A 27550-nucleotide genomic window follows, 5' to 3' on the forward strand; every position below is an offset into this window, starting at 1 on the left:
AAGGTGAGTGTGAGTCGTGGTATTGGACACTAGTGATTGGTGGCTGTAAATTTTTGTGCCGAGGATACCCCATATGGTTTTCAAGATGTGAACTGCCAAAAAAGGTTTGGAATTTACATAGCACAATTGAAATGAAGCAATACACTGTCCTCCTATTTATCTGCACCTTAAACAAGGCAACAAATCACATCATCCATTTCATCATCCAGTTTATGGAAGGAAATAAAATGTATTATTACTACTATTATTATTACTATCATTGTTGCATAAAAGTATTTTCTGGGATAGTCCTGTTGCTACTGTCTATATCAGGCCTAGACCAAGACATAGGGTAGTTTTATGTGGTATGTATACATGTACTGTATATGTTTTAGGAAATTGTGTTTGTATTAAGGATGTCCTCACTATTTGACATGTATTTAAAATGGCTGCTTTCTGTAGTTTTATGTTAGTGTATTGGTTTCTACGTAATGTCTATAGACTTCTGTGTAGTGTATGTAGGATAACACTAGTGGTGGATACAACAATTGGCACAGAGATCACCTTATCCATTCTTTCTTGTCAGTTCTTTGTATTTCTGTATTTTATTTTTGTGTATATTTTGCAAGTTGTGTGTGTTTTATGTGACAGTGTCAATAATATAAAAGTTTTATTTTGTTTGCCTATCAAGGTTATGTTTGGTCTGTTACCTGTCAGTATAGTTCTGTCTCAGTATAGTTTATTATATATGTGGCATTTTCTAATACGGTGGTTTGTATGAGTCTACAAGTTTGTGTTGTAGTGCCACTTATTGATATATAATCACTACTATTCAATTGTATCTGTGAATGTAAGTCTGTCTGTGTCAGTAGTTTACACCTTGATGTGAAGTGTTGGATTGGTTGTTGTTCCTTGTGGCAGTATTTGCACGTGTTATCTGTAATGTTAGTGTCCTTAAGAATGTATTTTCTATAGATTCTTGTGTTTGGAACTTAATCTGTATGGATAACCTTTCTGTGCTGCCAAACATATCACTACGGCTTAGCCAACTATTTATTGAATTCTTATCCACATCAGGCTGAACAAGTTCAGGAGGATGTCTGCCATATAATGTTTTCTAGGTCCATGCTTGTGTTTTAAGTTGTATGGCTGTTCTGTCCACTGCGATGTTGCCTGTGGTATGTAGGTTTACTTTGACTCAAATCACTTTAGCTATTTCTCCTGTTCTCTGCTTGCTGTTTTGTTTTTCTTCAACTAATCGGATCTTGGCTTTTGAGCTTGGTCAGCTGTCTGTCAAACACTGTCTTGCTTTAGGAACTGATTGGATGGGACAGTATGACAACTTGATTGTTAGAACTCAATCAAGTCTGATTACTTTAATAGTCTTATTTAATTTCTACTGTTCTTGAATACATCTCTCTCTCTTTATTTATATATATATACATATATATATATATATATATATATATATATACATATATATATATATATATATATATATATATATATATATATATATATATATATATATAGTCACATGCATGTGTATTTAGGGAACAGCCGAAGGGCTCTAGTAACTATAATTCTACTGCTGCATCAGGGGTTGGCACTGTGTCCTAATGCCCATCTCCTTTCGTCCCTCTGCAGACCGGATGATTGACGGCTATAACACCACTGATGTCACTTCCAGCGTCTGTCCACTTGGACCCACCGCTTCCTGCTGGGAGGACTGAAAACTGGAGGCCTAATATAAAAATTGCTTAGTTCTGTCTGTCTGCTACACAATTACTTGCAAAGTATTGGGGTTAAAATGTTTATCTTGGTCTTGAATCAATAGCTTGTAACCTGACATGTTCTAGAAATTCAAAACCTTGTAGGCAGTGGCAACCTCAGCAAAGTAATCTATGTTTGTGCGATGATGCTGGTTCATATTGTCCAACACCATTGATAGTTATGACTGAGATGAGCTGACATATGAGGACAATTCACTGATGAGGCCAGAGGATGGTGGAAAAAGTGCTCAAGTGCTTTTATTAAAAGTCAAAACACAAGTAAAACCAACAAAAGTGTTAATTGTGCAGTGTTCTAAAAGTACATAAATAAATCCATAAAAATCATTGTGAAAGCGAGGATTAAAATAATCAATAAATAAATCCATTAAAATCCGAGGTTAAAATGCAGTCTCACTCCCCAGCTCATCCACTGCTTGTGTAGCCGTTGGAGACTCAGCAGCCACAAGCTCCTTTCGGCCAACCTTCGTCTTGGCTGCCACAAGGCATCACGGCCAGACCGTCCGAGGTCGGCTCTCCTGCCTTCTTACTTCACGCTCACGTGGTCGCACCTCAGAAGCCTAGGGAGGAAACCTGTCTTGCTCACTACACTCCACCATAATGTTCAGTGGGGCGAACTAGCCCCAAGAGCGCCACAGCTAATGCTCCTTAGTGGGGCTGCAGCTTGTGCTGTCTCCTCCTTCCGGGTGGCCAGATCCTCCTGCTAAGACTGACTTTCACATCTTTTAATCTCGTTCCTTCTTTTCCTCATTTCTTTCATTTATCTCCCATCTTTGATTTCTCCCCCATTCCTTGTGCTCACCCTTATATATACACTCACGTCTTCGTGGGCACAGCACCTTAATCACACGCTGCAGGAAGCCAATGAAGCAATTGAGAACAATCGCACCCGCACATTCAGGTACGACTCACTCCAACTACCTCATTAACTCCCTGCGGTCATGCTCGCCCCACGGAGAGCGACATGGCTCTATGGATTTAAAACTGGACCCTTTTTTTTTTTAAGTTGCGGACTGGCTATACCACAAATTGTTTGTTTGTTATGGAAAAAGTATTGCAAAACCAAATGACACGGCACAAAAAAAGAACAGTGGCAACATCTGCTGAGAATCAAGCAAACTGTACAAGCTAGATGCTTTGTGGCAGACATCATATTAGGAACAAAGAAAAGGAAAATCAGAAACATCTGCTGACCATCTACCACATCATTGAATGTGACTAAGTGATGAAGAACAAGATAAAATCAGCAGACAAGACACTGAAGTACAGACAAGCAAGAAATCATCTTGAATATAGCCTAATATATTCTTGAAATTCAAAAATATTAGGCTTCGGCAACCTGGTGGACACTTTACTGATGGCCAAAATAACTTATTGTATTGAAAGCAAGGTCCTTACAAGCCCATTATTAATAACTAGCAAAATACCCGCGCTTCGCAGCGGAGAAGTACTGACTTCAAATTTTTATTAAGAAGAAAATTAAACCTTTTTAAACTGAGGGAAAATATACCAATAATTATTTGTTAAGGATCTCTTTGTATACCACATTTTGAGTTCGGCCCTCCGGTTGTAATATGACCAAGCTGTGCGCTGAGCTTACTCTTGAGCATGCAACGTACAGTTGGCCATGTGAACAGTAATCTTGTTTCAAATCTCACAGCTTGGATTGCTGCTGTCATAATCAGTTTGAGTTTCATGGTTTGTTTCAATGACGACAGTATTTACAGGACTTGTGTTGAAGTGACATTCGGCATCTGTCCAGCGTTGTAACCATACAACTGGTTTCATCGATAACTTCACATCCAGCTTTTGAGAGTTTAAACATTCATAAACATCAAAGTGTCCACTACTGAAATCGTCACCTGTGAGTCTAAGATGTTTAAGAGGCACTGGCAGTTGTTGAAAGGTATAAAATATTTGGCCATTTCGGTACACTTGAAAGCGACAACTGAACAATTCAGCGGCAGCCATCAACTCACATGTAGAACCATAGGTGAAGGGCTTAAGCATTTCACTCTTATAGTGCTCCTGTGTAGTATAATTATCTCCTGTACCATCATCAGTCCACACCTTGAACCTGTCCCAGTCATTCAATACACAAGGCACAATGTTCCTCCGGATATCAAGAGTGAGCCTAAAATGGCCGTGCAATATGTAACACAGAGAATGGAAAAGGTAGGTGCCATCTCCGGGCATGGAAACCACTCAGTAAGTGACAGTTCTTTGATCGATGGTGATCACCTCGATAGACATGTTAATGGGGGTACGGTTGGAATGATAAAGGAAATGGGTACCTGAACAATGTAAAGTAAGTCTAAAATACCTAAACAATAACTCTAATCGTAATAAACGAACAATAAAACAGCGGAGAAGCCATGGATTAAATAAAAAGGCTGTAGTTATCAGCAGGGAGACATGAATCCTGTGGCGAAGCAAGGAAGGGAATGTAGAGACCGGAGCGATGGACGGCCTTATATAGGCATGCAGCCAACAACGTGGGAGGCGTTGGGATGGGGGACCCAATGCCACCTCACACGGTGACCGAGCTGCAGGCTATGGACGTATATATGTACGTAAGTAGGATTCAGTTAGCGTTGGGAACCCGCATACCAAATTTCTTGAAGATGGGCCCATAAGTAACAAAGACTGTTGAAAAGTTCAATATGGCGGCTGACAGTGGCATCATACCACCGAAATAAGTACATACATTGGTTTTGGTTAGCGCAGGGAAGCCGCTTTCCAAATTTTGTGAAGATGGGGCCATAAATAAGAAAGTTCAACATGGCCGACGTTGTTGACCGTTATGACCGTTACGCGTAGAATATCGAAATGAAACCTGATTAACTTTTGTAAGTAAGCTGTAAGGAATGAGTTCGCCAAATTTCAGCCTTCTACCTACACGGGAAGTTGGAGAATTAGTGACGTTGGAAAGTTCAATATGGTAGCCGACAGTGGCGTCATACCACCGAAATAAGTGTGTACATTGGTTTCGGTTAACGCAGGGAAGCCGACTACTAAATTTTGTGAAGATGGGGCCATAAATAAGAAAGTTCAACATGGCGGACATTGTTGACCGTTATGCGTAGAATTTCGAAATGAAACCTGCTAACTTTTGTAAGTAAGCTGTAAGGAATGAGCCTGCCAAATTTCAGCCTTCTACCTACACGGGAAGTTGGAGAATTAGTGACGTTGGAAAGTTCAATATGGCGGCCAACAGTGGCGTCATACCACCAAAATAAGTACGTACATCGGTTTCGGTTAGCGCAGGGAAGCTGCCTACCAAACATGGGGCCGTAAATAAGAAAGTTCAACATGGCGAATGTTGTCAACCGTTATGACCGTTACGTGTAGAATTTCGAAATGAAACCTGCTTAACTTTTGTAAGTAAGCTGTAAGGAATAAGCCTGCCAAAGCTCAGCCTTCTACCTACACGGGAAGTTGGAGAATTAGTGATGAGTGAGTGAGTCAGTGAGTGAGTCAGTGAGGGCTTTGCCTTTTATTAGTATAAATGTTCTCAAAATTCATTATGAAGTGTAAATATTCTGGTTATTGATCATCAAATGTTATTAAACATCAATACAAGATGACAAACTGAACTGTGGTTGTGTGATTAAAACAAAGCAATTCCAACATTAGGTGACAACTGCCGTAATGGCAAAAAGAAAAGCAAGAGCAGTGGCATCTATTGAGCATCAACCAAACTGCAGAAGCCATTTAAGTGAAGAAGAATAAGAAAGAATATTGACAAGATCCTGAACCACATTTAAAACCAAGAAGTAATCCTAAATATAGAGAAATCGAGTAGCAGACAAGCACAAGGGCTCCTAGACATGTAAGACAAAGTCCAGGATACACAATTAAGGACGGCACTAACGACAGAAATGCACTGCAACAATTGAGAAAATCATCAAATAGCTGAAACATCTGAGCATATGAAAGCATAACTTTTACATCCTTACATCAATGTTTCTTTAAAGACTACTACTTTGCAAAGTTACATCAGCAATGTGATCAATGTCACAGAGTTCATAGTCTAACTTATTACATTTGTAAAGAATGTGCAGATAGCTTTCTGTAGCATTTTATTTTAAGACCATAAGTTCTCATGTTTCACCAGTAATGCAATAAAGATGGTGCCTTCCCTCAGTCCAGGACACCAAGTCGAGGTCCATATATCAGTCAATTTTAAACCTCTACAGCTGTTTAAATCTGAACAACATTTTTTTCTTTATCTACATCCCAACTTATTTGTATGTGTAAAAACCTCTTGATTAAACATAAAGGCTTAAGCATTTTCTACCTAGCCTCCTTTGTCCTGTTGGCAGAGTTTTAGCCGTAAGACAGAATCAAATCACAAAATGCATTACAGTTAAAAGTCTCTATTTCAACAATCCTTTTCCATTAAAAAAAGTCAGCTAACGCTGTCGGGGTGCATTTCATAGGGCAGGAATGCTCTCTAGCTTCTGCTAAGATGGCCTAATATAATTTCTGCAGTTCACTGTTCAAGAAATGCTTTTTTTTTTCAGCTACAGATCAAAGGTAGGAAAAAAAAACTCTCTTTTAAATTTTGAATTCTGATAACATCAGAGAACACTGTCCTCCAGCAAAGCAAAGAATATTTTTCCATTCTAAGCATAATTAAAAGTAAAATAGCAGAAGCCCAGTTATTCTAGGCCCTTGATTTAATTACTCATGCTACATTCTGACTCCTCAGGGCAAACAAAGCTGGCACACTCAAGGCTGCAGCTTCACTATTTGAAATTTGTGGTATGTAACAAATTTCTTCCTGCTCACTGGTCTGTTTCACAGTACTTTTCGTTGGCTCTGATATGCACTGAGAATATTTATGGTATATGTTTTCCTGACAAATTCATAGCAGCCATAAAAACCCACAATTGTACATTTTTTGCCAACTGAGCATGCTACCTGTGCTTCACTATTCTTCCATATTGTCTCTTCAAATAAATCTAATAAATTTCTGCAATAACCATAACCATAGACACCACTTTATGTGCAGTGTGTACAGCAAAGTCTCAGAAAATCAAACTAAAACAAATCAAGGAAGAGCCAACTACTATATTCAAATGTCTGTGTTCAAAAGTGAAAAAAAAACTAATAGGTTTCTTCCAAGCACTAGCTTTTTCGTCACTACTAGTAAAAATCAGATGAACCAATTCATCTCAGACATTGTCTACTATAGCAGGAGCAGGTACTGCAGTCCCTAAGTTACAAAGCCAAACACACTGGAAGTGACACATATTAACTGAAATAAAAAAAGTAACTAAATGGATTAGCTCAGTAGTGTTCTGAATAGCTATAAAGTTCTCATCATCGTTTTTTATGAGGATAGGCCATTGATTCCACCTAACTATCTTCCATAGAAATTCCCATATGAAATGTCATTTTTTTTATTTTCCAGCAATGGCTGCGCTTGCCCATAGAAGAGAAGGGTCAGGAAAATGCAAATATATGAGAACAACTAAAGTAGAAATTTGCAAGAATCTTTGGCTGTAATCCATGAAAAGTTGAATAACTGATTATTATTATTACATTACAGCACACACAATTGCAGGAAGCACAATATAAAAGGTGATATACGAGGTGTGGCAGAAAAGTAATGAGACTGGCAACACTGCAAGCGATCTGGCAACGCTGTGCTGTTGTCCTTGATAGAGTACGTGTGTCAGTACCCTCCCATAGCTCAGTGTGAGTTTCAACTCCTTCCGTTAACTACGTGATTTTTGTGACTGCTATTAGCGAAGTTTGTTTTTGGGTGTGTGTCACAAAAGGGGAATCGTCCACAAAGAATTTGTTGCTCCAGGACAAACTGTCAACCAAGTTTTTTATAAAGACATCCTTGAAAGGCTCAGAAAAAGGGTCATTTGCGTGAGACCAGACATTGCAGACAAATGGATGCTCCATCATGACAACGCCCCATGTCACACTGCTCTCTCCATAACAGAATTTTTGACCTCAAAAGGCATTCCTGTGGTTCCCCAGCCCCCTTATTCACACACCTTTTTCCTAAACTGAAAAATGTCCTCAAAGGACGTCATTTCGGGACTTTAGAAAACATCCAAAAGAGTGTAACGGGCATGCAGAAGACCATACCGGTAAAGACTTCCAGCGCTGCTACCAACAGTGGGAACAACGTCTCCATCGGTGTGTAGCTGCCCAAGGGAACTACTTTGAAGGGGATAACATTGATGCTTGAAAAAAAATAAAAACTTTGGTAAATAAAAAATCAGTCTCATTACTTTTCTGCCACACCTCGTATTCCACCTTGAAAAAAACAACAGTATAATTTGTGGCATACTCTTGCAATACTGACTGTTGCACACAAAAACAGGGTGTACAATTATAGAAATAGAACATATAAGTATTTAAATGAGTAATTTATACAGATATTGTTTACCGCCTTAAATCATAGTTTGTGCACTCTGCTTCTTTCCATCACAACAAACACATGTGTCATAGGATTTTGGGGATTCTGTATCAGTTATGTGTATGTGAGTGTGGCCTATGCTGGGCCATAGCCTTATACATTGTTAGTTTCCACCTTATGCCAGGTGCTGCCAATGATTGGTTCAAAGACTGCATGAATACTGAAATAAATTAATGGGTTAAAGAATGAATGATGAATATTGAAAAATAACTGCATTTACACTTTTAGAATCAAATATCCACTCAAAAATTCTTGAAAAATACACCATACAAATTTGAAGAAAAGCTGTATGATGCCTCATGCTACTAAGTATCAACAAGATTACACCCTAGGCATCTTGTAATTCATTACCAAGCATCAGTGAAGTAATGAAAAACACAACCTCTTCAAAATTAGTGCAAAAACAGTAAGTTATTTCCTTATTTCCAATACCAATCAAAGTGTAAAATTGTGATCTTCTTTATAACGATAATCAAAAGGTTATTAGTGGCACATTCAAAAGTAAAAAGAATATAAATAAATGACTTCAAGATATACATTACAAGTGCAGGTATAAAAACTATGAAAACCTAATAGGCCAACAATTTATCCATTTACCTTTTTTTCGGCTCTTATCCCCAAGGCACTCCTCTTGAGATTAATTCACCTCTTCCACATACATCAGGTTAATCAGAAGACAAATCCCCAATGTTTTTTTTTGTCATCTTCCATGTTCTTTCACCTTCGCTAGTTCCAATACATAACTACAAGCTCTATCACTCACATAAATCGGAGGATGGCTTGCACTTGCCGCATTTTCTATGTTCTCTCTGACATGTTCACCAAATCTGATCAATCTGGCGATACTGGAACAACCCAACAAAAAGCCTGAAATAAATTAAAACAAAACTAATACAATCTCACACAAACTAACCTGTCTTGTACTCACTAGGGATTTAAAGGAGCCTCCAATCCCAATTAACACTCAACGGTCATCTGACATGTCAGAATTCTCACAATATGACATATCTCTCACTAGTGTGGAATTCTTCTAATCACTCCATTGCCTGTGCGCACACACACCCACTCACACATCCTCACTTCCATGGCAACACAACTAATTCATCTTTTTGTGGCTTCCTATTCTGTAATCCAGGCCTGTTTCATTGATCAATGGCTATCCATACCACCCCACTCTATTTTGCACACCCCAGCTTCACCCTAGTAGCAACATCCTACACCATCACCCCTCTCTAGGTAAGTGTATATCTTAACTATTTACACTTCTGTCTCTGTTCTATAAATAGTTAAGTACAAATCTCAATTGACTTGTAAGTTAGTCTGTGATGCCCTGTCAGAAGCTGGAGTAAGTAACATGAGAAATCATGTGCCTCACAGGTCACTCCAACCATGTTCCTTTTATACAATGTATGTTGAACCTTTTTGACCTCTTTGCCTAAAAATGAGGCAGATAATATTGACCTACATAAAAAGCATGAAAAATACGCTAAAATTTAATGGCCTCGTGAACTAAATTGCTTTCATTTTTAACAGAGCCAAATAAAAAATTCCAAGCAAAAGTACCAAAGAAATTGTACCAAAGATTACCGGTAAATGCATACATATAAACTAATAGGAAATATCATTTTTTTGCAGATGCTTCTTTAAGTTCCAGTTATTGTATTAAAAAAGAAAAATTTTAATATTATTAAATATGTTTTCAACAATCAGTGCATGAGAGTTGTTTCCTCTTTTTTTGGAATGAGTGCATATGAGCAGCCTGTGAACTTAAGAACAGACACAGGAGATGGAAGTAGCAAACAAAACAGTGATTAATACTAAACAAGAAACAACCACAACAGAGATCATCAAAATACAAGTACTGGGCAAAATGACAAACACCTAATGCCTCCAAGCCAGCAAACGCAGATATGGCCCCTGGCTACCCACAGGTACAATTACCTATTCCAGAAAACTGTCTCCAAAAACCAAGTTTTCTGCTACTCGGAATTTCCTTCCACTCTCTTACTAGTTAAGTCCATTTGAGAAGCTACTTCCCAAATCCACGCTTATCTGTGACCCACAATTACATCTGGACAGTACTGTAGACACTTTCAGGGACCCTGGTAGCCACACAAAAGTGTGTATATTCCATCCACCCATCCATTTTCTAACCCGCTGAATCCGAATACAGGGTCACGGGGGTCTGCTGGAGCCAATCCCAGCCAACATAGGGCACAAGGCAGGAACCAATCCTGGGCAGGGTGCCAACCCACTGCAGGACACACACAAACGGGCCAATTTAGAATTGCCAATCCACCTAACCTGCAAGTCTTTGGATTGTGGGAGGAAACCGGAGCGCCCGGAGGAAACCCACGCAGACACGGGAGAACATGCAAACTCCACGCAGGGAGGACCCGGGAAGCGAACCCGGGTCTCCTAACTGCGAGGCAGCAGCGCTACCACTGCGCCACCGTGCCGCCCGTGTGTATATTCCCCCCAGCTTATTTGCTATCTTTGCCAGAATGCTTAGTAAGCTGCAAGATATCACCTTCTACAGTTGTGCTTGAAAGTTTGTGAACCCTTTAGAATTTTCTATATTTCTGCATAAATATGACCTAAAACATCATCAGATTTGCACTCAAATCCTAAAAGTAGACAACGAGGAACCAGTTAAACAAATGAGACAAATATATTATACTTGGTCATTTATTTATTGAGGAAATCGATCGAATATTACATATTTGTGAGTGGCAAATGTATGTGAACCTTTGCTTTCAGTATCTGGTATGACCCCCTTTGCAGCAATAACTGAAACTAAGCATTTCCGGTAACTTTGATCATTCCTGCACACCAGCTTGGAGGAATTTTAGCCTATTCCTCCGTACAGAACAGCTTCAACTCTGGGATGTTGGTGAGTTTCCTCACATTAACTGCTCGCTTCAGGTCCTTCCACAACATTTCGATTGGATTAAGGTCAGGACTTTGACTTGGCCATTCCAAAACATTAACTTTATTCTTCTTTAACCATTCTTTGGTAGAACGACTTGTGTGCTTATTGTCTTGCTGCATGACCCACCTTGTCTTGAGATTCAGTTCATAGACAGATGTCCTGACATTTTCCTTTAGAATTCTCTGATACAATTCAGAAATCATTGTTCCATCAATGAAGGTAAGCCATCCTGGCCCAGATGCAGCAAAACAGGCCCAAACCATGATAGTACCACCACCATGTTTCACAGATGGGATAAGGTTCTTATGCTGGAATGCAGTGTTTTCCTTTCTCCAAACATAACGCTTTTTATTTAAACCAAAAAGTTCTATTTTGGTCTCATCCGTCCACAAAACATTCTTCCAAAAGCCTTCTGGTTTGTCCACGTGATCTTTAGTAAACTGCAGACAAGCAGCAATGGTTTTTTTTTGGAGAGCATTGCTTGTCTCCTTGCAACCCTGCCATCTTTGTTGGTCAACCACTCCTGTGGAGGGTAACAATGGTCTTGAATTTTCCAATCTGTCTGACTGTAGATTGGTGGAGTCCAAACTCTTTAGAGATGGTTTTGTAGCCTTTTCCAGGCTGATGAGCATCAACAACTCTTTTTCTGAGGTCCTCAGAAATCTCCTTTGTTAGTGCCATGATACACTTCCAGAAACATGTGTTGTGAAAAGCAGACTTTGATAGATCCCTGTTCTTTAAATAACACAGGGTGTCCACTCACACCTGATTGTCATCCCATTGATTGAAAACACCTGACTCTAATTTAACCTTCAAACAAACTGCTAATCCTAGAGGTTCACATACTTTTGCCACTCACAAACATGTAATATTTGATCATTTTCCTTAATAAATAAATGATCAAGTATAATATTTTTGTCTCATTTGTTTAACTGGTTTCTCTGTATCTACTTTTAGGACTTGAGTGAAAATCTAATGATGTTTTAGGTCATATTTATGTAGAAATATAGAAAATTCTAAAGGGTTCACAAACTTTAAAGCACAACTGTAGTAGCACTGAGAATTAAAAACATATTAATACAATTGGTTATATCTAAACTAAAGCCTCATGTTGCTCAACTTTGAGATAACAGCATCTTCCCCTCTGCATACAGTATATGGTGTTACTAGCCCCTGACTCGGTCACAGCAGTTACTAGGTGATTTTGGGGTGGCATCTTTTCATAAATGTGTCAGACAGACAGCAGAGGTAACCTGACATAATATACGGTGTAACTAGCAAAAAAAAAATCTTGGATAAACATATAAGCAGCACCAATGGCTGACATGATGTGTGGGGATGAAAGCTGGTGGGGATGAAAGCTGGTGTCTCTGTCTTTGATTGCTTCCTCATTTAAATATTTTCATACAGCATCAAGTACCTAATGACTGGCCACTTGTAAAGAAGCTGCATGATTGATTTGTGTTGTGGTCAAAATGTAGTGAGAAGATACTACAACAGACAGAAACATTGCAAGATGGCCCACGTCATTCTTTAACACTAGAATTACCAGAGCCTACGAAAAAACTCGTAAATCCGTCCCACCTTAAATCGCTTCTTAAAACCGTTCTCACCTCTCCGCCAGCGTCTTTTGTTAATCTAAATGTGCTGATAAAAGAAAAGCTGCAAGTAGCCAGCTATTCCATCTCCCCACCGACTTAGAACGTGCTCATGCCTTGATTGATTTTCTGGGAGTGAAGTGGAGTTTTAGAGTGGAAATAATAGATCGTTGTTTGGAACACACGTATTTCATGTCTGTTCTGTTTCTACAGTAATCTGTGTAAACACATTGTTAAAACAGAAACGTTTTTTATATTCTAGTAGTAGATGACAAAATGTAGGCATAAACTATATACTGTAATGTATGAAGCCTGAAGTCTAAATATCAAACAAATACTTTCACAGAAGGTACAAATTTAACACAACAATTGTGCTTTTATTCAAAAATATAACTGCAGAAACAAAAAGCCGCCTTAACATGCGACATTGACAGCTGTTTATTATGACTGCCTTCGTGGTGCAATAGAATCAGCTGCCAACTGAGAATCAAAAGGTCGCAAGTTCGATCCTGCACCACTCTGTTTTGAGAAGTAAACTGCTCTTAGTCTTACTATTTTAGAGTAAAAACATACATTAATTCAATAATATTGCATTTGTGCGATGATGTTTTCACATATATTGTCTCTTTCTTTCAGGTGTATAATAGAAACCACAGCATAGAGAGAAATGCAATATTATTTGAAAATGAACAGCGTCCGATCAGCTGTAAAAGTATGGCATTTCTAAATGTTTGCTTTTTTTCAGTCTGATTTTCTCAGTCAGACTGTATACTTGTCTCTTATTCAGTGCACGCAAGAACATGCAGGTGGCCAGATGCTGTGTGCTACAACATGCTGGCGGTGATCAACGCACATTTTAAAAAAAACAAAGAGACAAATATATGTGACGTTTTGAAGAAATCATTTTATGACACGATTTACCGTTATTTATTTACTTACTTCCTAAAGCCTAAAGTCACAAGTAGTGTGCAGAAGGCATGCTCAAAAATGTGTGTAATGCCATGAAAAGTGGCTGCTGACACTTTAGTATGCAAGCAATGGTATGTGCATTCTTGCACCGATGTAGAAGGGAGCCGAGTTTACCTCTGTTACAGAGCGTCTATGTGAAAACAGCAGTGTCAGATGTGGGGGTGGGGTGCGTTTGGGCTCGTGAACCTAAGCTAACCTTTACAATTATCATAAATGACGCCGGTTGTTACAGACTGAAATCAAATGTATGTGTTTATTCTAAAATGGTAAGACTAAGAGCAGTTTACTTCTCAAAACAGAGTGGTGCAGGATCGAACTCGCGACCTTTTGATTCCCAGTCGGCAGCTGATTCTATTACGCCACAGAGGCAGTCATAATAAACAGCTGTCAATGTCGCATGTTAAGGCGGCTTTTTGTTTCTGCAGTTATATTTTTGAATAAAAGCGCAATTGTTGTGTTAGATTTGTACCTTGTGAAAGTATTTGTTTGATATTTGGACTTCAGGCTTCATCTATACTAATAAAAGGCAAAGCCCTCACTGACTCACTCACACACTCATCACTAATTCTCCAACTTCGCGTGTAGGTAGAAGGCTGAAATTTGGCAGGCTTATTCCTTACAGCTTACTTGCAAAAGTTAAGCAGGTTTCATTTAGAAATTCTACACGTAATGGTCATAACAGTCGATAACGGTCGACAACATCCGCCATGTTGAACTTTCTTATTTACGGCCCCATCTTCACGAAATTTGGTAGGCGGCTTCCCTGCGCTAACCGAAACCGATGTACGTACTTATTTTGGTGGTATAATGCCACTGTCGGCCACCATATTGAACTTTCCAACGTCACTAATTCTCTAACTTCCCGTGTAGGTAGAAGGCTGAAATTTGGCAGGCTCATTCCTTATAGCTTACTTACAAAAGTTAAGCAGGTTTCATTTCGAAATTCTACGCGTAATGGTCATAACAGTTGACAACGTCCGCCATGTTAAACTTTTTTATTTATGGCCCCATCTTCACGAAATTTGGTAGGCGGCTTCCCTACGCTAACCGAAATCAATGTACGTGCTTATTTCGGTGGTATGATGCCACTGTCGGCCGCCATATTGAACTTTTCAACGGTCTTTGTTACTTATGGGCCCATCTTCAAGAAATTTGGTACGCGGGTTCCCAACGCTAACTGAATCCTACTTACATACATATATACGTACATAGCCTGCAGCTCGGTCACCATGTGAGGTGGCGTTGGGTCCCCCATATATAAGGCCGTCCGTCGCTCTGGTCTCTACATTCCCTTCCTTGCTTTGCCATGGGATTCACGTCTCCCTGCTGATAACTACAGCCTTTTCATTTAATCCATGGCTTTTCCGCTGTTTTATTGTTCTTTTATTACGATTATAGTTATTGTGTAGGTATTTTAGACTTACTTTACATTGTTCAGGTATCCATTTCCTTTATCATTCCAACCGTACCCCTATTAACATGTCTATAGAGGTGATCACCATCGATCAAAGAACTGTCACTTACCGAGTGGTTTCCATGCCCGGAGATGGCACCTACCTTTTCCATTCTCTTTGTTACATATTGCACGGACATATCAGGCTCACTCTTGATATCCGGAGGAACATTGTGTCTTATGTATTGAATGACTGGGACAGGTTCAAGGTGTGGACTGATGACGGTACAAGAGATAATTATAATACACAGGAGCACTATAACAGTGAAATGTTTAAGCCCTTCACCTATGGTTCTGCATGTGAGTTGACGGCTTCCACTGAATTGTTCGGTTGTCGCTTTCAAGTGTACCGAAATGGCCAAATATTTTACACCTTCCGACAACCGCCAATGCCTCTTAAACATCTTAGATTCACAGGTGATGATTTCAGTAGTGGACACTTTGATGTTTATGGATGTTTAAACTCTCAAAAGCTGGATGTGAAGTTATCGATGAAACTGGTTGTATGCTTACAACGCTTGACAGTTGCCGAATGTCACTTCAACACAAGTCCTGCAAATACTGTCGTAATTGAAGCAAACCATGAAACTCAAACCGATTATGACAGCAGCAATCCAAGCTGTGAGATTTGAAACAAGATTACTGTTCACATGGCCAACTGTACGTTGCATGCTTAAGAGTAAGCTCAGCGCACAGCTTGGTCATATTGCAACTGGAGGGCCGAACTCACCATGTGGTATATAAAGAGATCCTTAAATAATTATTGGCATATTTTCCCTCAGTTTAAAAAGGTTTAATTTTCTTCTTAATAAAAATTTTAAGGCAGTACTTCGCCACTGCGAAGCGCTGGTATTTTGCTAGTACATTATATAGTTTATGCCTACATTTTGGCATCTACTACTAGAATATAAAAAACGTTTCTGTTTTAACAATGTGTTTACACAGATTACTGTAGAAACGGAACAGACATGAAATGCGTGTGTTCCAAACAACGATCTATTATTTCCACTCTAAAACTCCACTTCATTCCCAGAAAATCAATCAAGGCATGAGTTGGGAGAAGTTTGTGCATGTTCTAAGTCGGTGGGGGGATGGAATAGCCGGCTACTTGCAGCTTTTCTTTTATCAGCACATTTAGACTAACAAAAGACGTTGGCGGAGAGGTGAGAACGGTTTTAAGAAGCGATTTAAGGTGGGACGGATTTACGAGTTTTTTCATAGGCTCTGGTAATTCTAATGTTAATGTGCTGAACAGGCCAGAACTCAAAGTTTGGAAGAGAAGTCTTTGGCCTTTTAGGCATCATCATTCAATCTGTTATTCTCAGTGAGAAATAAAGGCATCACTTAACAAAATCTTCCTTCCCTTCATGATAGGACATACAAGCTTGTATATACTTAAATGCAGCATTGAAGGGATTTGTGCAGCTGAATTACAGTAGAACTGCAAACATGAAACCTCAAAGAATTAAGTGATAGGTCCTTGTATTGCAGTAGGCAAACAATTGACTGAATTATCAAAGGCTAAAGAGTAAAGAACAAAATACAAAGGAAATATCAGTACAAAACAATAATAAGCAATAAACTGCACCTATATAGTAAACTAACTACAGTGTGATTTATTTTGTAAAATTTCTTATATGCTAATATTTTACTTCCAGTTAGCAGGTTCTCAATGCCAAGTTTAATTACCCTTTATCCCTCCCTGGTGAACCATTCTGGGTATGTGGTTAATCAGAAATGAACCATGTCTACCATGCATAGGCAGCTCTACCAGAGTTACATGGGAATGTGTGATGTATGACGTAATCAAAGCAACCTATAAGTTTCAGTACTGCGATTATTCTTGACCACTTGTGGTTTGCCAAAACCCTAGCCACTAAACAAAACAATTAAGTTATATAATTTTTGTTAAACCTAGTAAAGTAAAAGAAAACAAAACAAGCTCCAAAACTCCAATTTGCAAAAAAAGCAAAAAAGTAAAAAAAGCAGATGATTACAAAACAAAATGTCCACAAGGCAAAAATCAAAAAATATTAAGTTTGAAGGCCAAGGTTACTAACTGAGAAAGCAAAAGTACCCAAGTAAAGAAAACCTGAGGTAAAATCCAAAACCCAAAAACAAACCCAAAACCTAAGTGCATAGTCAAAAAATCCAAAAACTAAATCCAAAACAACATGCTCAAAAGAACACTGTTCTGATCTCAAAAGGATGCAGAAAATGTTGGAAGGCCTGGGAGAGTAAGATATAGGTCAACATTAGAGCTGGGCGATTTTTTTGATTTTTTCGATTAATTTGAATTTACGTTTTAAGACGATTTATTTTTTTATTAAATCGAGGTATCGCGATTTTTTAATAAAAAATTAGATACATTGTAATTGCACCTATGGCAGAATAATTAAGAGGCTTGTCCGACTCGAACACATGATGGCGCCTAATTAACCTCTCACCTGTGAGTACAGTGCTCTATGAAGGAACGTAATAGGCTACAGAAATAATATAGAGATGGACGGCTCTTCACGTCAGGATGACCTTGTGCCAAAGAAAGGTAGTAACGTTTCCTCTGTGGTTTGGAAATGGTTCGGGTTTGAGAGTTCAGACGTCGAACAAACTTTTGTCAAATGCAAAATATGCAGAAAGTCAGTTTCAACCGGCAGTGGCAGCACCACTAATTTATTCCAACATTTGCGACAAAGGCACCAAGCTGAATGGGAAGAATGCTCAGAGTTAAGAGCTGAAAACAAGCCAAGTCCAAGTGCAAAAGGTCCACCTAAAATTGCAAAACGCCAGATGTCATTAGCGGTATCATTTTCCAATTCCGTTCCATAAGACAAAAAGGCGCCCCCGATGGAAAGAAATGACAGATGCTGTGGCGTTTCATATCGCTAAGGACATGGTTCCCATATACACCATCGAAAAGCCAGGGTTCATAAAAATGCTACACACTGCTGATCCAAGATACAAGTTGCCGAGCCGCAAATATTTCAAAGACGTAGCTATTCCCCGAATGTACACTGAAACACATGAAAAGTAGCGGAGCAGCTTGAAAGGGCATCTTTTTTTTCTACGACGACTGACCTGTGGAGTAGTCGTACTCTTCAGCCTTACATGAGCCTTACAGCCCATTATGTTGATGCAGAATGGAAACTGCGAAGTTTTTGCCTTCAGACATGTTATTTTCCTGACGATCATACTGGGGAAATAATTGGTCATGGGCTTAAAGATGCGCTGGCGTCTTGGAAGCTTGTGGAGGATCGACAGGTGTGCGTGACCACGGACAGTGTAACGAACATGATCAAAGCAATGAAGATGAACGACTGGACCCATCTTCAGTAATTTGGACATCGTCTTCACAATGCCATTGGTAAGTATGATTAATAATTCAAGCATTAAAATCGCAGTTATTCAGATGTTATTTCATTAATAGCTGAAATGATGATGATGATTATTATTGTTTTGCTTTTGTAATAACAGTGCCAATCACTTAACATGAGTTTGTTGGTTATAGATTCATATTCTGCAGTTATGAAGGAGAAAGCTCTTTACAATATTTCTGTCAAAGTACAATGAACTGCTATTTCAAATCTTTTTTTTTTTGTTTGTTTTTTGTTTACTGTTGAAAATTTGCATAACTTTTTGAGTTGACTGATGTAATGTTTACATTGGTTAAAATGGTTATTTTCTTACTATATATTCAGAAGTATTTAATGTTTAATTCAAATTGCAAAATATTTACTTTCATATTTCATTCAAATCTTCTGCAAAGATATTTAACTTGTGAATTTGTTTTACATTTATTTACACCTTGTTGACCAATTTATGTATGGCATGGCCATTAAAAATACAATGTTCCTTAACCAGATGGTTTTTCAAGTTACTTATAAAGAGAATGTTACTTAAGTCATGTTGTTGTAATGTTTTAAGTTGACTAGTTACACAATAAAAAAAATCGAAATCGAAATCGTGAATTGGTCAAACTTTATGAAAAAACCTAGATTTTTTTTTTTTGCCATATCGCCCAGCCCTAGTCAAAATAAACCAAAAAGCTTAGCAGATCATTCACTAATCCTAACTGGCAATGAAACCAATCAAAGAGTTCTTTTAATGTAAGTAGAGATTCAGTAACCAGTAGGAACATAACAAAAATAAGCACACAAGACGCTCTTTGAATTCACATATTGGTTATAACAGAATTATGTGGGACGGCCTAAATACCATCATGCAGATGACATCAGCAGATGGATGATGGTAGCATCATCATAAAAATAGTAATGCTACACACTCAAGATTGCGGCAATCAATGCAAAACAAGAATGGAGTGGCAGAGCAACAGGAAAAATATAAAATTTCCAAACAATAACTGAAAAAAAAAATTATTAATGATAATTTGAATTCTTTCATGTAAAAAATGTACACTGCATGGAAAGACTAGAGAAAACTGGAGAAAAGGCCAATTGTAAGACGCTAGTATTAACAAAAGCACAAACATTAACAAAAGGAAAAAGACTACATGGGGCATGAGGTTCACCTGCAAAATTATATGGCAGAGTAAATAAATGGCCCTGGTTCCTGTTTATAGCATGGGTGTTTGTTTTTTTTTTTCCAGAATGACACAACAAGAATTTCCAACCAGGAGTGAAGCTACAACTTGCTTATCAGCTGCAGACATTCATGATCATTGTAGCACCGAGACACCAGATTCTAGCTGGTACTATGGCACATCTTTGCACGTTTGTTGGTCAGCAAGCAGGAGCATGTCATGTTAATTCCCTTCTAGGATACACATTATTGAAAAGATTTCCTTTACCATTTGAACCCCTTAAAACTTGCTGGATTAGGAATGCATAAAGAAGACAGCTGTTGACATTTTTCTGCTAAGGCAACCATACTGCTGCTGCTTGGAATTTATAAATTATACAGATATTATACTTTGTAATTATCTATTTTGTGTAAAATAACTTTTTAGTTAGGACTCTCTGGAGTGGTAATGAACATGCAGTGGTTGGATGAGGAATGCAAATGCTGCGGACAGAAATTTGGAGAAATCTTACTGTTTCAGTTTTGAACAGAGAAAGTGGCAGAAAATGAAACTGGAAGGCTGACTAATGTACAAAGTTTTGTTCAGAAGTTGAGGCAGAAAAACAGGTTGTTCATTTGTGGTATATTACAATTAAGTGACTTGTTGCTAGAACTGTAACAATGCCCATGTACGGGTATGTCTACTGATAAATTCAGCATCTAGCCTCATCGTGTGGTCAAGGGCTGGTTTTGGAGATCTTAGGACATGTAAGAGACTCCAGAACAGAAATTAACATTTAAGTTAGGGGTGTCTAACTTGGTGTTTTGCTTAGTAGTAGCGAGTTTTGTTTGTGTCTTTGGGAGGAATGTTGTGGCCCAGTAAGCTGTAATGAAAATGCAGCTAAGCATGTGAGTTTATTATAAAACCGACAGTAAAAATGAAAAGTAAAATTACTAATGAAGTCAAAAAATAAGCAAGAAAAAATATGATAAAAGAGAATTTAAGAAACCTCAGCGACACAAAAGAAGAAATAATTGAAAATAAGAGAATAGCAAAGAAAAAGTATTTGTAAAGAAAGAAAAAATGGAAAGCCACATTCAAAAATATAAAGCTCAGAGTTCATAGATTTTAAAATAGAAGAGCCAGATGTGCTTGAAGACTAATAAAACCCATGGACCTGATAGGGTTTATAAACTGTACTAAAAGAAACAAAAGAAGTCACCTATAAACCCTTATTAGGCATATTTGAGCAATCGCTTGAGAAAGGAGAAGTACCTGAGGCTGGAAAGATGCAAATGTGACTCCAGTCTACAAGAAGACAAACTATATTTTGGTAATTACAGACCAAATCATACTTCTTTGCCATCCAAAATTATATAATAATTATATAATAAATAATCAGAAAAGTAACTATATGGAAATAATGTACTAAAAATTAACCTGCATGGATTTTTGAAAGGAAGATCTTACCTAACCAGTCTTTCAGCAAGTTACTAGACCAATTAACAAAAGCAAAGCATACAATATAATTATTATTTAGACTTTCAAAAGTAAAGTCCCACACTGAAGATACATTTTGAAACAATAGGCTGTTGGCATCAGAGGTAACCTATAAAACTTCATTTCAAGTTAGATAACTGGCAGATGACAAAGAGTGCAAATAAGAAGAGAATACTCTATGTTCATCTTCAGTGGAGTCCCTCAGGGTCTGCCTTGGGAATGTTACAGTTAGTAAACTTGTGAAATTCATAGATGGAATTGGAGGATTGGCAGACACTGAGGAGGCAGCAAAATTAATTCAAAATTACCTAGACAACATTCAGAACTGCTCAAACATCTAGAAAAAACAGTTTAATTTATAAAAGTGCAAAGTGGTACACACGGGCAAAAGGAACATAAATTATAAATACAAGATGGGAGACACTGTCATACAGTAAGCAATCTCTGAAAAGGCTTTAATTGTTTATGTTGACACAATATTTTCAGCATCTAATCAACACGCAGAAGCAATTAAAAAATAAAAATATTAGGTTAATTTAAAAAAAAAAACTGTTGAATATAAATCAAGGGATGTTATGCTCAGACAATATAACACACTAATGAGCCTCCGTCTAGAGTACTGTGTGTAATTCTAGTCACCACGTTACAAGAAAGTCCTTAGACTTCAGGACATTTCTTGCTATGGTAGACTCAGAGAATTAAATCTGCTTAGTCTCGAGCAATGGGGACTTTGTGGGAAACTAACCTTTGTAATGGGCTGACAAGGGTCCAAAAATGTTTTAATACACCTTTTACCAAATCACACAGACGCTCCTTGTGTAACAGGTATCTCCTCCATGCTCTTGAGATTTTGTTGGAAGACACAGCAAACCTTCTTCATCTTAGAGGACATGGACTACCTAAAATGGCTGGTGACAAGGACTCTAGCAAAATGCAAAACTAGAGAAGAATCAGTCAGGATGGATAAGGAAAGAGCAATTGTGGCCAACACCTGAAAACCATTCCCTTTTGGAGGGTTGTCTTGCATGTTTCCTCTCAAGTGCACCAGTTGTCACTATGATTTGCACCAAAGCAGGTGAAGTTGATTCACAATTGTTTATGCTTCCTAATTGGACAGATTGATAACCCTGAAGCTAAACTGACTTCTGACTTGGTGGTAGACTGTGATGATTAAGTGTTCCCTTAATTCTTTGAGCAATGTATATTTAACAGGAAGCACATGATGACATTCATTTCAGTGCAGATAAAACTACTGTTTTTACTATGATACTTTGTACCTTCTGTATGGATGGACAGTTAGTTTAGAATTTCATTTCCACTAATGAATAGTACAATAGGTGGTGGGAATAGAGTTTGGAGTAATTTTTTAGGAGTATTCTTCTACGCAGGTGCTGAGATAACTTGATATGGCCGTCATGTAAATGTCCTACCAGTTCATAGTGGCCAGTGTGTTGTTCTACACTGCAGTCTCCTGGGGAAACAACTTGAACTCAAAAGATTCATAATGTCTGAACAAACTTATCAAGAAAGCCTACTCCATTACAAGGCAAACACTGGATATACTTTAAGATGTTATGGAAAACAGGATGGTGGCCACATAGGATACTATCATGAAAAATCCCCCCCCCATTCCCTCAAGGAGGCGCCCTGTTGGGGAAGTGTTTCCTGTAGGGGGCGATAGCTCCCTAGTTGGAATAAGTTCTTTTATAATTGCGGCATTTTAAGTAACCCAAAACTATATAGATATAATGTAAAAAGGCGATATTCCTCCCATAGTGATACGCGGTAAAGCAGTGGTAAAAAAATCACATAAGAGAAAATAACTTAGCTTTCTTTAATGACGATTTACACAGCATTACAGATGAGGAAGCCATGACAAGGAAGCCCTGACAACACTTTAGTTTGCCATTTTTGTTGCTGCGATGAAAAGGTTTTCAGGACGGATGACGTTATCACCCATCCATCCGTCGGCTTTGAGGTGTTTGGCTGCTGTCCAAGTCTTTTATACTGTTTTCTCCACATGCAGGCCCTTACTTAGGTTCCAAACAAGGCAAGGAGAGGCTTCAGTTTCATCTCTAACATACAGAAATAAGTACAATGCCCATTTTCCTAGTTGTACCCTTCTCTCTTCAAATGCTTGCCTAGCAGTTCTGAATGCTGAGAGCCCCTGGCCTGTACATGTGAGTGGATTTATAAAATAATTTTTGTACAGAGCCTAGTGACATTAAACTTATATTCTGATTACAGGAAGTTTTAGCCACAGGTTCATTCAACCCTGGTGTACTAAGAAAAACCTCCAGGGGTCTTCTATCCACTGCTATCAGGCAATTCAATGCTTCCTCCTGACGTACTCTATATGTTCAGTTTGAAATTTTTGTACTTTATATATTTATTTATAAATTGATTAGTTGTATTACTTGTCCAGGGAGTCTGGATTCTTGTTTTTATGCTTCTGCTGCTGTATGCATCAGACAATTCCCATATGATTAATAAAGTGTTGCTAATCTAATCTAAAGGCAGTAGTATCTTGAGTGATGCAGTGGTTTATGCCATTTCCTGACAGTTCCAAGTGAATGTGCTTTAGCCCCTTGTAAATTCTCCTCATGTCTAGGTACATTTTCTCCACGCAGTCCAGTTTTCTTTCTGTCTCCTAAAGGCAAGTATGCTAGATTAACTGATGCACATAACAGACTCTCTTAGAGTGTGTGCCATATTATATAGACTTGTGCCCTGTCCAGGCTGGTTTCTGCCTTGAGCTCTTTGGTGGCAGCATATGCTCTGGCTCTTCACAACCATAAAATTAGACTATGTAGGTTCAGACAAAAGATGAATGGAAGTAATGACCCACTGTAGTGTGTCAGGGCCATAAAGATATTTTTATTTATTTAATGATTACCAAAGGAGTAAAAGAACAGTGTTAGTATCTACCTTCTGATGTTTGAGTTAGAGTTACTTAAATAATGGTTCAGAAAACCTTCTGAATTTGTAAACATAAAATATGTGAGTTTCTTACTTGTTTGACCGACTTATTTTTGTTATATGCATATGTCATCAATTCCTGTGCTAAAAGACTCAAGACATGCGGTTGACCACCAAATGCAGGTAGCAGAAAACCCTTAATATGTTAAGGGTGGTTTGCAAGAATGCACAGGCCTGAATCTGTGTGTTAGCGATACACCAGCCAAATGTTTATCTAGAATTACAATTCAAGTGAATAGCTAAGCAAGGGCAAAACATTCTGCTTAGAAATTATTTTTAAAATAAAATCACAAGAAGTCAAACTATCAGGGTGGATTGACTTGCATCATTTACAGAACTGCTAACAAATAATAAAATCAAGAATGGCACATAAAGTGGTGCGAAATTGTGCAAGTAAGCAGTTGACCTACTGTAAGTGGGAATGGCCCCTAAGAATGAAAGAAAATCTATGAACCAAATCATTTAATATATGTTACCAATGTTGATTTAACACCAGAAACGAATTTAAGAAATAGAAGTGATTACAATTACATTTATTGTCTCCACACAGTAAATGAAAATATAAAACAAAGCTCTCGTAAATTACATGGACTTTGAGATGCTGGAAAGACATTTTTTGAGAATTTAAAGGTCACTTGTGCTTCAAACGAGTTAGCTGGCTGTATATAAAGAAATGTTTAGGGTCAAATGCACTTTGCATAATTTGAAGGCCACCTAACATGCTTAAAGATTTCATCATGCTTTGCAGATCCTGGTAATTATTGCTGTGATGCTTTGAGAACATCTGTAGCATCATCCCTGCCAATACCATGAATTATAAACCTCACTTCTTGGATGGAGTGAAAACTTTCTTATGTCCACAAAACTACCAGAGAAAGATCATCCTGTTCCTTTTCAGATAGTGATAGTGATAGTGATAAATTTGATTTAACGATTTTCCTACCCAAGGTGATGAAATGGAAAGAAGTTGTGTCAGCCACAAGATAGCATCAACAATGAGACAGCAAGAGAATGCACTAACATTCCATCAATCAAAGGAGTAGCTTCACTGCTAGCTGTAGGGGAATCCATGAAACTGCAAGTCAGCCAAAGACACAAGATCTCCAACTAGTGTGGCTAAGAACAACAGGCTATCTAAAAGAGTGATATAAAGTACCAGAATCAAGTAAAATGAAACAGGACTGTAACTCTTTAAATGCACTGTTGAAGGAAGATTTAATTCGGGGTATAAATATCTTGAAAATGGGCTTACATTAAACCTTTTGGTAAAACTCCTGATCCTGTCCTTTGTTGTTCAGCACCATCATTGACTTGCTGATTTTTAAATTACTGACATGCAGACCCCTGTCATCATCCCTCATTCTCAACACAGGTGCAACACAGGGCTGTGCTCTGAGCCCACTGCTGTGCTCCCTCTACACATACTAATGCACAGCTGCACATGACTCTAACATCACTATCAGGTTTGCTCATAATACAGCTGTTTTAAGCCTGTAATCTAACAACAATGAGCAGGTTCACCTGGATGAAGTGGAAAGTCAGAACCTGGTGTCAGAACAATAGTTTACTTTTGAATGTGAGCAAGACAAAATAGTTAATTATGGACTCAGGGAGAAAACGGAAGAGGTACTAACATCCCCACGGTATAACAGCACTCAGGTGGACAGGGTGAACAGTTTTCAGATACCTTGATGTGTCCACATCTCAGAAGACCGAACCTAGTCCAAACACACTGACACCTTGGTAAAGAAGACACAACAAGTTTCTAAAATGTAATTTTTTTTTTTAATATTTTTTTTTAAAAATAGCAGTGACATCACAAATTAATTATTCTGAAGTCCAAACCTAAACAAAATAGAACATATACCACTTTGCAAACTATATATAGTTGCACAATTTGAAGACACTGAAAGGGGGAAGACTAACCCAGCCACAGTGTGTTTCTTCATGCCGGTATCAAGTCAAGATAAATAGGGAGAGTTATGTCAGGAAGGTCATCCAGTGTAAAATTTTGCCAAATCCATATGCAGAGAGATAATCCGCTGTGGCAACCCCTAACAGGAGAAAAGACCGAGGCCGAAAGACGAGGAAGAAGAAAGGGGGAAGACTATGAAAGTTTAGGAGTTTCGAAACACACAAGTCTCAATAACTTCCAAAGACACTTCCCAAAATGTCCACTAGAGGGGGAAACAGTCAAACCCAGCTACTAACAAGGGCAGCACATACTGTACCTTTATAACAATTTAAAAAGCTTCTATTTCCACAAAAATGCTCTGACAAAATTCAAATTGTGCAACTATATATAGTTTGCAAAGTGCTATATGCTCTATTTTGTTTAGGTTTGGGCTTGAGAATAATTCATTTGTGATATCACTGATATTTTTTTCATCTAATTATGTTAAATAACCCCAACACAACCAAATGGGCAGGGGTAGGAGGCTCAGACAGGTCATATACCAAGGTCACCCAAATAGGTTAATCCAGCCCTGCTTCCAAGGTATCTCTTGTCAAACACCCATTAAATCCTGCTAATTGCTTTTTAATAGTGTTTGCTATGAAAAAATAGATACATGAATAAAATAGATTGAATGGATAAAAATTATCATGTTGCAGTTATAAAACAGCCAACAAAACGGATCTGTTCTAAAAAACACATGAGGTCTGTCACTGGGTGATACTGCAAGTGGAATTGACTGCACATTTTACTATCCATTCATCCATTTTCTAACCCGCTGAATCCAAACACAGGGGTCTGCTGGAGCCAATCCCAGGGCACAAGGCAGGAACCAATCCTGGGTAGGGTGCCAACCAACCGCAGGACACACACAAACACACCCACGAAGCACACACTAGGGCCAATTTAGAATCGCCTATCCACCTAACCTGCATGTCTTTGGACTGTGGGAGGAAACCGGAGTGCCCGGAGGAAACCCACGCAGAGAACATGCAAACTCCACGCAGGGAGGACCCGGGAAGCGAACCCGGGTCTCCTAACTGCGAGGCAGCAGCACTACAACTGCGCCACCATGCCGCCCACACATTTTACTGTTTGACTCCTAAATTAGACAGAATGCTGTTCAGGAGGAGTACCATTAAAGTGAAAACAGTCGAAAGCAAAAGGCTAGAGGCAGTATTTACCAACTGAACAGTGAAAAAAATAAAGGTGGCCTGGACCATCATGAGCTAAGAGACAGGAAGTGCTCTTGCAGTAGAGCAACCTCCATTGGCTGCTGCTTCAGCTGCTCTATTTAAACACAAAAGACTGCCTCCAGACTTCATTTTTTTATTCTTTGAGGTGTACAAGCTTTTCAGGCTATGAGTGAGGAGCCACCTTCCTCAAGGGCCAAAACAGCTTTGACTCAGAGCTTGTAAATATAACCACTAAAGCT

The 27550-nt window shown here is 38.5% G+C and overlaps 1 protein-coding gene across 11 annotated transcripts in view; it reads right to left on the reverse strand.

Annotated features, from left to right (window-relative positions):
- Positions 1-27550, reverse strand: part of dock10 (dedicator of cytokinesis 10) — a 407603-nt gene that overhangs the window by 147953 nt on the left and 232100 nt on the right. The gene's annotated exons all lie outside the window — the stretch shown is intronic.

Source organism: Polypterus senegalus, chromosome 1, assembly GCF_016835505.1.
Source record: "Polypterus senegalus isolate Bchr_013 chromosome 1, ASM1683550v1, whole genome shotgun sequence".
NCBI classification, from domain to species: Eukaryota; Metazoa; Chordata; class Cladistia; order Polypteriformes; family Polypteridae; genus Polypterus; species Polypterus senegalus.